The following is a 9,554-nucleotide window of genomic DNA, read 5'->3' on the forward strand; positions in this document are numbered from 1 at the left end:
AGCAGAGGACGAGGGGGAGGAGGCCTGGGCTGGAATCCAGGGGCCTGGGTTCTGTTACTGAATGTGCAGGGTCAGAGGAAAACGGTGAGAACAGGTGGGGCGAAGAGCGCGGGAGAGTGGCGGGGGCAGGGAGCTGCATGGAGAGGCCCTGCAGCAGGAGGACGGGGGTGAAGTGGCAGAGGCGGGAAGGCCCAGGTATGAATTCAGAGGTCACAGACTAGAGGCCCAAAGGCTTGTCTGCTTTGGCCTTCCCTGTGTTTAAAACAAGAACCTCACAAAGATTGTGGTGCCTTGCCATGGAACACATCCTCCATCCACTCCAGTTCCCACGCTCCTCCTCAGCACCCACTCGCTGCTTTATCGCTTAAGTGACTCACCTGAGTCACCCAGGAAGACATCTGAGCTTGCAGCCCTGATGTAGGGTCAGGTAGGCTGCGGTCTGAGCACGAAGAGGCCTGGGACCTGCCCACCATCCTCTGAAAGGCCTCAAGGGCTGTGAGCTCGGTCTGCCTCAGCCTTTCTCTGGTCTGTTTCCCAAGGAGTCCCAGGGTGGTGAGTCCTGGCTTGGGAGAGTGGCAGGGCTTTGCAGGGGGGTGGGGGCGGGGGGAGGGTGGTGGGGGAGGGAGGGTGTGGGGGGGAGGGCGGTGGGGGAGGGAGGGTGGAGGGGGGGGTCGCGCTAAGTATCCGGTGGTGGCCAGATCCTGAACCTGGAGCCTGGCAGGCCTGGTTCCCTTCCTGACTCCTCCGCTTGCCCACCTCTCTGACCTTCAGCTTCCTTACCTGTGAAGGGATGACGAGTCCCTGCTGCACAGGGTTTGGGATAAGCCTTGTTTGACTTTGGCTATGAGCCGTTCTGGAAAGCCCGCTCATGTACTCATTTGTTCAACGTGCCAGGGTGCAAGAGTTTAGCCAGGTGTACAGTTCATTTTTATTTTATTTTTAAAATCCTCACCCGAGGATATTTTTCCATTGATTTTTAGAGAGAGTGGAAGGGAGAGGGAGAGACAGAGAAAAACATTGACGTGAGAGAGACACATCCTTTGGTTGCCTCCTGCACACACCCCGCCCCGGGCCGGGCCGGAGAACCTGCATCCAAGATACGTGCCCTTGAGCAAAATCAAACCCAGGACCCTTCAGTCCGCAGGCTGACGCTCTATCCCCTGAGCCAAAACTGCTAGGGCTCAACCTTATTTATCTTATAACTGGAAGTTTGTCCCCATTCCCCCCATCTCCAGCTGCTGGTAACTATTAACTTCTTCACTGTGTACAAGGTCAGCCTGGAGGAGAGATGTGACTTCTACACGTTGGAAGATCCAGGGAAGCCGCCTTACCTCCGCCCTCAGGGGCCTGGGGCTGGCAGGCTGAGAACCTAGGGTAACCAGAGCTAACGTTGATCGAAGGTTCCTTATGTGCCAGCACTGGCTCAGCCTTTCCCATGCATTGTCGATCTAACCCTCCCACCTTTGCACAAGGAAAAATACTCATGGCTTCATTTTACGGAGAGAACACCAAAGCAAGGAGAGGTTGGTAGCTCACCTAAGGCACATAAGTAGCAAGGAGCTGAGCCTAGGATTTGGGCACAGGTCTGGGTGACACCTAAGTCCACACTCCCTGCTATCCTGCCTCCTATAGTTAAAAGCATGGGTTTGGGTTCAAATATAATGGGTTCAATTCTGGGCTCAGCCACTTACGGGCTGTGTGACCTTGGCTTGGTCAGGGATCCTTGCTGAGCCTCAATTTCCTTATTGACCACAGTTAGGATGTCCCCGCAGTGCCCTATCTCTCCTGTTAGGCTCCTGACTCTGTTGAGGTTTTGCACCTGACTCCCCAACAGGACGCGGAATTCCTGGAGGGGAGGACTCGTACCTATGTGTTCATCCACCTCCCACCTGCCTACACTGCCTGGCACAGAGCAGGCGTCTGTAAATGTTTGCCGTTATTGAAGTACATGGAACATGCTGCCGAAAGACCTGTGGAGCAGGCAGAGGGCGGGCGCCCAGTGTGGGAGGATCCCTCGTGTATAACCCTCCCTGGGAGCCTGGTTACATTTCAAGTAGAAAACATGGACCTTACCCCTAGAGGGCCTGGCTGTGTTTTAGACCAGTGCCTTGCCGTGTGACGTTGAACAGGGGACATAATTCCTCTGGCCTTGCTTTTCCCATTAGGAAAATAAGACTGTTGAACGGTTCAAGCCTGCTTTTCCATCTTGGCCGAATGGCCCTGGGAGCTCTGGTGCTGGTCCACACAGAGGAAGTGTCTGATTATTGCCGGGGTTCTTGTTCCAGCATTAAGAAGGGTTCAGCAATCTGGAGAAGGCAGTGCATAGATTAAATAAGAGTCCAGAGGCGAAGCATAATCTTGAAAGGCATTTGGGGGTCAGAGGAGCTTAGCTTAAAGGAAACTAAGATCTAAGTTCTAAGTTCTTAGGTCTAAGGGCAGAGGTTCTCAACCTGTGGGTTGCGGCCCCTTTGGGGGTCGAATGACCCTTTCACGGGTTGTCTAAGGCCATCGGAAAACACATATATAATTACATATTGTTTTTGTGATTAATCACTATGCTTTAATTATGTTCAATTTGTAACAATGAAAATACATCCTGCATATCAGATATTTACATTATGATTCATAATAGTAGCAACATTACAGTGATGAAGTAGCAACGAAAATAATTTTATGGTTGGGGGTCACCACAACATGAGGAACTGTATTAAAGGGTCGCGGTATTAGGAAGGTTGAGAACCACTGGTCTAAGGTCTCCTCCTCTCAGGACCCCATGCTTTTTATTAACACGATTTGTCCTGAGGCGAGGCAGAGATATACACTTCAAAGGGTATACACAAGCATTGTCAGAATGGGAGAATTAGCCTACGGCTGTTCAGGTGTTTGGCCAGTAGGAGGCAATAACATGTAGATTAAGATGTCCTGCCCTGTCTGGCAGCCAGGCAATCATCCCTTTTCAGGTTTGGGGGAATGCCCTCAGCCATTCCCAGATTCAGCCCTGCTGTCATGCGGGAATTGGTTTCCAGCATCTGCTGGTCTTTTTGGCAATAACTCCTCTCTGATCTTGATGGCCTATTAATCCCCCAGTTTCCCCCATCACGTGTGTGCACATGTGATCCACAAACACAAATGCAGAGACATGCAAATATGTACATAGCACATACATATGTGTGGGCACGTGTGCATACAAACATACACATGCATGCACATGGTGATGAATATGATGGACTGCCACTCAGTATCCATCCACCCCTCCTCTCTGGGCCTGCCAGCAGGCTAGAAAGCTGAAACTGTATTTCCCAGACTCCCTTTCAGTTAGAGCTAGAGTTTTGGGTGTGGCTTCGGTTCAGCCAATACGTGACCTTTGGAAGGTGTGAGTTTCTGCAGATAAATATTGCCTTCAGGCCTTTGTTTTTTCTGTGGCCATTTCCAGAGTGTGAGCACCAGGTCCAGAAGGGTAAGAGGCGGGGCTGGCAGTGCGTCTGCTGTCTGCCGGGAGTGCCCCTGGGTTGTGGCAGGTGTGGCTCTGCAGTGGCCGCAGCAGGGCCTCCCGGCTCCTGGTGGCTCCCCCAAGGGCAGCAAGGGTTTCCAGCCGGGGCAGCTCCCTTGGTAGCACTCTTCTGTGGTGTGATTTTGGGAGTTGTTCCTGAAAGCTCAACCCTAAATTTGTTTCTTTCTCATCTCCGGATTATTTATAACACATACCACTCTGTAACACATTCCTTCCTGTTTAAACCAGCTGGAGTCTGTTTTCTGTTCTCTGCACTTAAATCCTTCAGGTTTTAGCTCAGATGTCCTGAGGTCGGAAGGGGCTTGGAGTGTTTGAGGGAAAGCAGACGGGACAGCCTGAGAAAGGGGAAGAGGCTTGTACTGTGTGAAAATTAATAAAGGGAAACTTCGCTGAAATGTAGGCTGGAGGCCAGAAGGGGGAGCTCTCACACAGTACCACTTCACGTCAATTGCAGGAAGAATTGTCACTTACACTCTACAATAGAATAGTTAATAGCAAAAAACCATCAATTATAGACCCCAACAGGAAAAGATGTACATTGCATCTCCTACAAGAACTTGACTGCCCCAGCAACTCAACCCATGAGAAGCCACCACTTCCCTGAACTCTCAAGTTTTCCGCAATGGATTTTCTTCAAGAATAACCCCTCTCCCGGTCTTTTTTTCCCCTCCATAAATTAACTTTCTTCTCCTTTGTTTATTGGACTTACCTATGGCTTTTGCTATTGCTTGCTTGTCCTGAATTGCAGTTCTGTGTTGTCCCCAAATAAACCCATTTTTGTTGGTAAAATAACTGTTTTACTTTATTTTTAAAAACAGAGGCCACGCTAAAGAATTGAATTTTATTCTAAGCACAGTGAGAGGCCATTGGAGGCCCCTATGCAGGGACATGATGGGGTTGATGTATGTCTTAAGAAACCAGTATGATGTCAGGGGTGGGGGAAGGTCAGGGAGGCAGCAGAGAGACCATTTGGGAGGTGACCGTAGTGAACCAGGCAGGAGATGGCAGGCTAGTGTGATAACCGTGGAAATGGTGTGATGTGTGAAAGGTTCAGAGTGGGTCGGGGTCGCGCACCTATGACGTGAGGCCATAATGTATCAAAAGAACTTTGATTTCAAGCACCTGGGTGCAGGTGGGCTGAGTCCGAAAAAAGGAGTCAGCGTCGACTGAAGGGGGAGGCAGGCTTTTATTAGCTTTTGCTGGCTGCAGGCCGTTCTGCTGATGTACAGAGCTTGACTGGCGGGTCCTACCCGTCTTTGGTTCCTCCAGGCGCCAGAAGTCTAGTGGTTATCTCGGCTATGCTGGGCTCAAGGCTGCACGCTTTCTGTGAGATGTCTGCTAAGCACAATACGTTTCCTCTGCCCCGTTTTATTCTCTTTAACCCTTTCCATGTGAATAAAGCTGGGAAATATTTTGGAGGTAAAACTAATAGAAATTGCTGCTGGGTGAGACGTGGGGGTGTGGATAAAAGGGCGAATGCTGATGTCATGTATCACAGTGCAGAAGACTTGAGCTGGCTTCAGAGAAGAGAGGTAATCAAATTTTCTATTTGGGATGGGTGCTAGACCGGATTAAGGCATAAGTGTAGGAGATTATGCGACAGTCCAGGTAGAGACAATGGTGACCTGAACTAGCGTGGTGGTGGAGAAGAGGGTGGATGGAAATATTTTTTTTTTTAATTAAATCTTTATTGTTCAGATTATTACATTTGTTCCTCTTTTTTTCCCCCCCATAACTCCCCTCCTCCCAGTTCCTGCCCCACCCTCCGCCCTCACTCCCCACCCACTGTCCTCATCCATAGGTGCATGATTTTTGTCCAGTCTCTTCCCGCATCTCCCACACCCTTTTCCCCCCCAGGAATAGTCAGTCCATTCCCTTTCTATGTCCCTGATTCTATTATAATCACCAGTTCATTCTGTTAATCAGATTATTTATTCACTTGATTCTTAGATTCACTTGTTGATAGATGCATATTTGTTGTTCATAATTTGTATCTTTACCTTTTTCTTCCTCTTCCTCTTCTTAAAGGACACCTTTCAGCATTTCATATAATCCTGGTTTGGTGGTGATGAACTCCTTTAGCTTTTCCTTATCTGTGAAGCTCTTTATCTGACCTTCAATTCTGAATGATAGCTTTGCTGGATAAAGTAATCTTGGTTGTAGGTTCTTGGTATTCATCACTTTGAATATTTCTTGCCACTCCCTTCTGGCCTGCAAAGTTTCTGTTGAGAAATCAGCTTACAGTCGTATGGGTATTCCCTTGTAGGTAACTGAGTTTCTTTCTCTTGCTGTTTTTAAGATTCTCTCTTTATCTTTTGCTCTTGGCATTTTAATTATGATGTGTCTTGGTGTGGTCCTCTTTGGATTCCTTTTGTTTGGGGTTCTCCGCGCTTCTTGGACCTGTAAGTCCATTTCTTTCACCAGGTGGGGGAAGTTTTCTGTAATTATTTCTTCAAATAGGTTTTCAATATCTTGCTCTCTCTCATCTTCTGGCACCCCTATAATTCTGATGTTGGTACGCTTGAAGCTGTCCCAGAGGCTCCTTACACTATCCTCGCATTTTTGGATTCTTTTTTCATTTTGCTTTTCTGGTTGGGTGTTTTTTGCTTCCTCGCATTTCAAATCATTGACTTGATTCTTGCGCTCCTCTGGTCTGCTGTAGGGAGTCTGTATAATATTCGTTATTTCAGTCCGTGTATGCTTAATTTCTAGTTGGTTCCCCAATATAAGATCGAGGGTCTCATTAGTTTTCTTGTAGATCTCATTAAGTTTATCGGCGGCTTCTAAACAGTTCTGAAGAGACCTTAAAAGTGTGGTTCTGAACTCTATATCTTCCATTGACAATTTTGTCCTGTTTCTTTGTCTCCGCATTTTGTTATGCTTCCTTGGTGCACCCCCTAGTGGTCTTTGTTCGCAGTCTTATAGTTAAATCTTGATTGTTGTAGCTAATTCCAGGGAGGGTTTGACCAGGAAACCAAGTGGCTATGCGAATCAGCTGTGTCAGCAGTGAGAGAACTTCTGTCCTCTAGGGAGGTGCTAATCTAGCCTTTGCCTGAGGCTATCCGGCAAAAGCCTCTGTGCAGGGCTTGGGCGGGGCGGGTCGCACAGGATCAACAGGGTGGGCCGGAGAGAGCAGTTATGGCGGCTCTCAGTCCTGTCCCCAGGGGCTCTGCCTCTCTGAGTCCCAGCACCCGCTGCAAAGCTCAGAGAGAAAGCTGCACTCGCTCTGACCGAAGCCAGACAGTCCCGCTTCTCCCGTTTGAGTCTGGGTCCCTAAAGACTCGCCCGGATCTGGAGTTCAGAGTCTGCGACTCCCTCCCGATTGAAAACGCCAACCGCGCCCTCCGCCGCCAGCCCGCTCCGAGCACTCCGCACCTCAGAATTTGACTTCAGCACTGCGCCTCCTCTGAGTGTCCGTATGCGTTTCTCTTTCCTCCTAGTTGTAGGACTTCCACTCAGCCAGCGTTCCTGTGGTTCTGGGTGATGTCCCTTCTGTCTTTTAGTTTCACTTTTGAAGTAGTTGTTCAAAGCAGCAAACTCCGGCGTTAACTTATGCCGCCATCTTGGTTCTCCCCGGAAATATTTAGGAGATGAAATCAACAGGGCTTGGTGATGGCTTGGAAATGGGTGGGAGTGGACTGGTGAGAGGGGGGTGTCAAAAATTTTCCAGAAGTCTGTGGTTTGTGAAAGGGTTAAAGTGATAGTGTCATTCACTGAGGTAAGCTAAGAGAGATCCAGACTTGTAGGGGATGATCCAGAGTTTGTTTGGGGATATACTGACATAATGTATATAAGGTACCTAAAACACTGAGCTCAGCTGGGGGTGGGCTAGAAGGGGTCAGTGGGGAAGGAAAGGGGACCTATGTAATACTTTCAACAGTAAAGATTACCATGCCCCCCCCCCCCCCAAAGTATCAGTTTGAGTCCCTGCTTTCAATTTTTCTATTTCTTGGCCAGTTTGAATTTGGGGATTATATGCGCTCCATGCAGATCTATGGTTCCCAAGTAGATAAATGCAAAATGACTCCAAGTAATTGACATGTTACTATCAAACAAATTGTTTTAAAATCACACATTTTGTATTGTGAGACTTGTAATACAAAGTTCTTCAGAAAATGTTTTACCTTGGAACACTAGAGCTGGCAGGTGCACACCAAAAACTGAAATAAGATTCGAGGACTCTTGCCCGGCTGGCGTGGCTCAGCGGTTGAGCGTTTGATTCCTGTCAGGGCACATGCTCAGGTTATAGGCTTGATCCCCAGTAGGGGGCATGCAGGAGGCGGCTGGTCAATGATTCTCTGTCATCATTGATGTTCCTATCTCTCCCTCTCCCTTCCTCTCTGAACTCAATAAAAATTTATTTGAAAGAAAGAGAGGACTCTTCAGTGAAAGCACCGAGGGCAGAGGTTATGAGAGAAGACTAATGCCCTGAATAAGGAGAGGAGGAGGGTCCTAGGACTCTTTAAAATTGTATTTTTTCTGAAATCCAAACAGTATAAAAAGTGATACGTTATAGAAAGAGTTTCACATAGACTTTCAAGGTAAAATTTTATGTTGTATTTTATTAATTGTAATTATATTAGGGCCCCACTGCACGAATTCATGCACTTTGAAAGAACTGTGGGCCTCGAGGCTGTGGTGGGCACAGGGATGGGTCTTGGCCCATCCTCTGTGCACCCAGCCAGCCCCTCTCACTGTGGCCCCAAGCCCCCTCTCTGCCAGCAGTCCCACTCCTGCTGCCGCTCCCATGCGCTGACGGTTCACGGAACTGGTGCCAGCAGTGGGCGTGAGCAGCGACTGCTGTCCCATTGCCCCTCAGGAGCAGGGGGAGGTGGGGAAGCCCTCAGGGGTGATCGGTGGCTGCCCCAGGCGCCAGCAGCGGGTGCTGGCAGCGGGTGCAAGCATCGGCTCCGGTGCTGGCTGTGGGTGTGAGTGGGCTAGCACCAGCAGTGGGTGCAAGTGGCAGCTCTGGCACCAACAGCAGGTATGAGCAGGGCTGTTGCCGGCAGTGGGTGTGAGAGGCGGCTGCCAGCCCCGATCGCCCCTCAGGAGCAGTGGGAGGTGGAGAAACCCTGAGGGGCGATTGAGGCTGGCAGCTGCCACTCGCACCTGCTGATGGCGTCAGGCACCTGCAGCGGGTGCAAGTGCCAAGCAGACCGCAGTGCATGGGAGCAAAGAATTGTCCTGATGACAGTGACCGACTGGCGCCCTGCCTTGGTCTGGGGCCCTCCCGCTCATCTGCTCCACAATCACACTGCAGCTGATGCCTGCCATGTTCCATGCATGTCCCCTGGTGGTCAGCACACGTCATAGCGACCGGTTGTTCAGTTGGTCAGTTGTTCTGCCTTTCGATCTATTTGCATATTAGGGTTTTATATATATACTAGAGGCCCAGTGCACAAAAATTTGTGCACTCAGGGGGGAGAGGGGGTCTCTCAACACGGCCTGTGCCCTCTCACAGTCTGGGACCCCTCGGGAGATAACGACCTGCTGGCTTAGGCCTGCTCCCGGGTGGCAGAGGGCAGGCCCAATCCCTAGGTGCAGCCCCTGGTCGGGCTCAGAGCAGGGCCGATTGGGGAGTTAGGGCGCCGCCCCTGTCATGCACAGAGCAGGGCGGATCAGGAGGTTGCGATGCCACCCCTAGTCATGCTCAGGGTAGGGCTGATTGGGGGGTTGGGGCACCGCCCCCTGTCACACTCAAGGCAGGGTCGATAGGGAGGTTGCGGCGCCACCCCGTCATGCACAGAGCAGGACCAATCAGGGGGTTGGGGCGCTGCCCCCTGTCACGCACAGAGCAGGGCCGATCAGGGGGTTTAGGAGCTCCCCCCGTCACGCACAGAGCAGGGCCCATCAGGAGGTTGGGGAGCTCCCCCCTGTCACGCACAGAGCAGGGCCCATCAGGGGGTTGGGGAGCTCTCCTCTGTCACTCACAGAGCAGGGCCGATAGGGGAGTTGGGGCACCGCATACTGTCACACACAGAGCAGGGTGGATCAAGGGGTTGGGGCGCTGCACCCTGTCACACACAGAGCTGCAGGGCGATCA

This window comes from Myotis myotis, unplaced genomic scaffold (genome assembly GCF_014108235.1).
Source record: "Myotis myotis isolate mMyoMyo1 unplaced genomic scaffold, mMyoMyo1.p scaffold_m19_p_2, whole genome shotgun sequence".
In the NCBI taxonomy this organism is placed as follows: Eukaryota; Metazoa; Chordata; class Mammalia; order Chiroptera; family Vespertilionidae; genus Myotis; species Myotis myotis.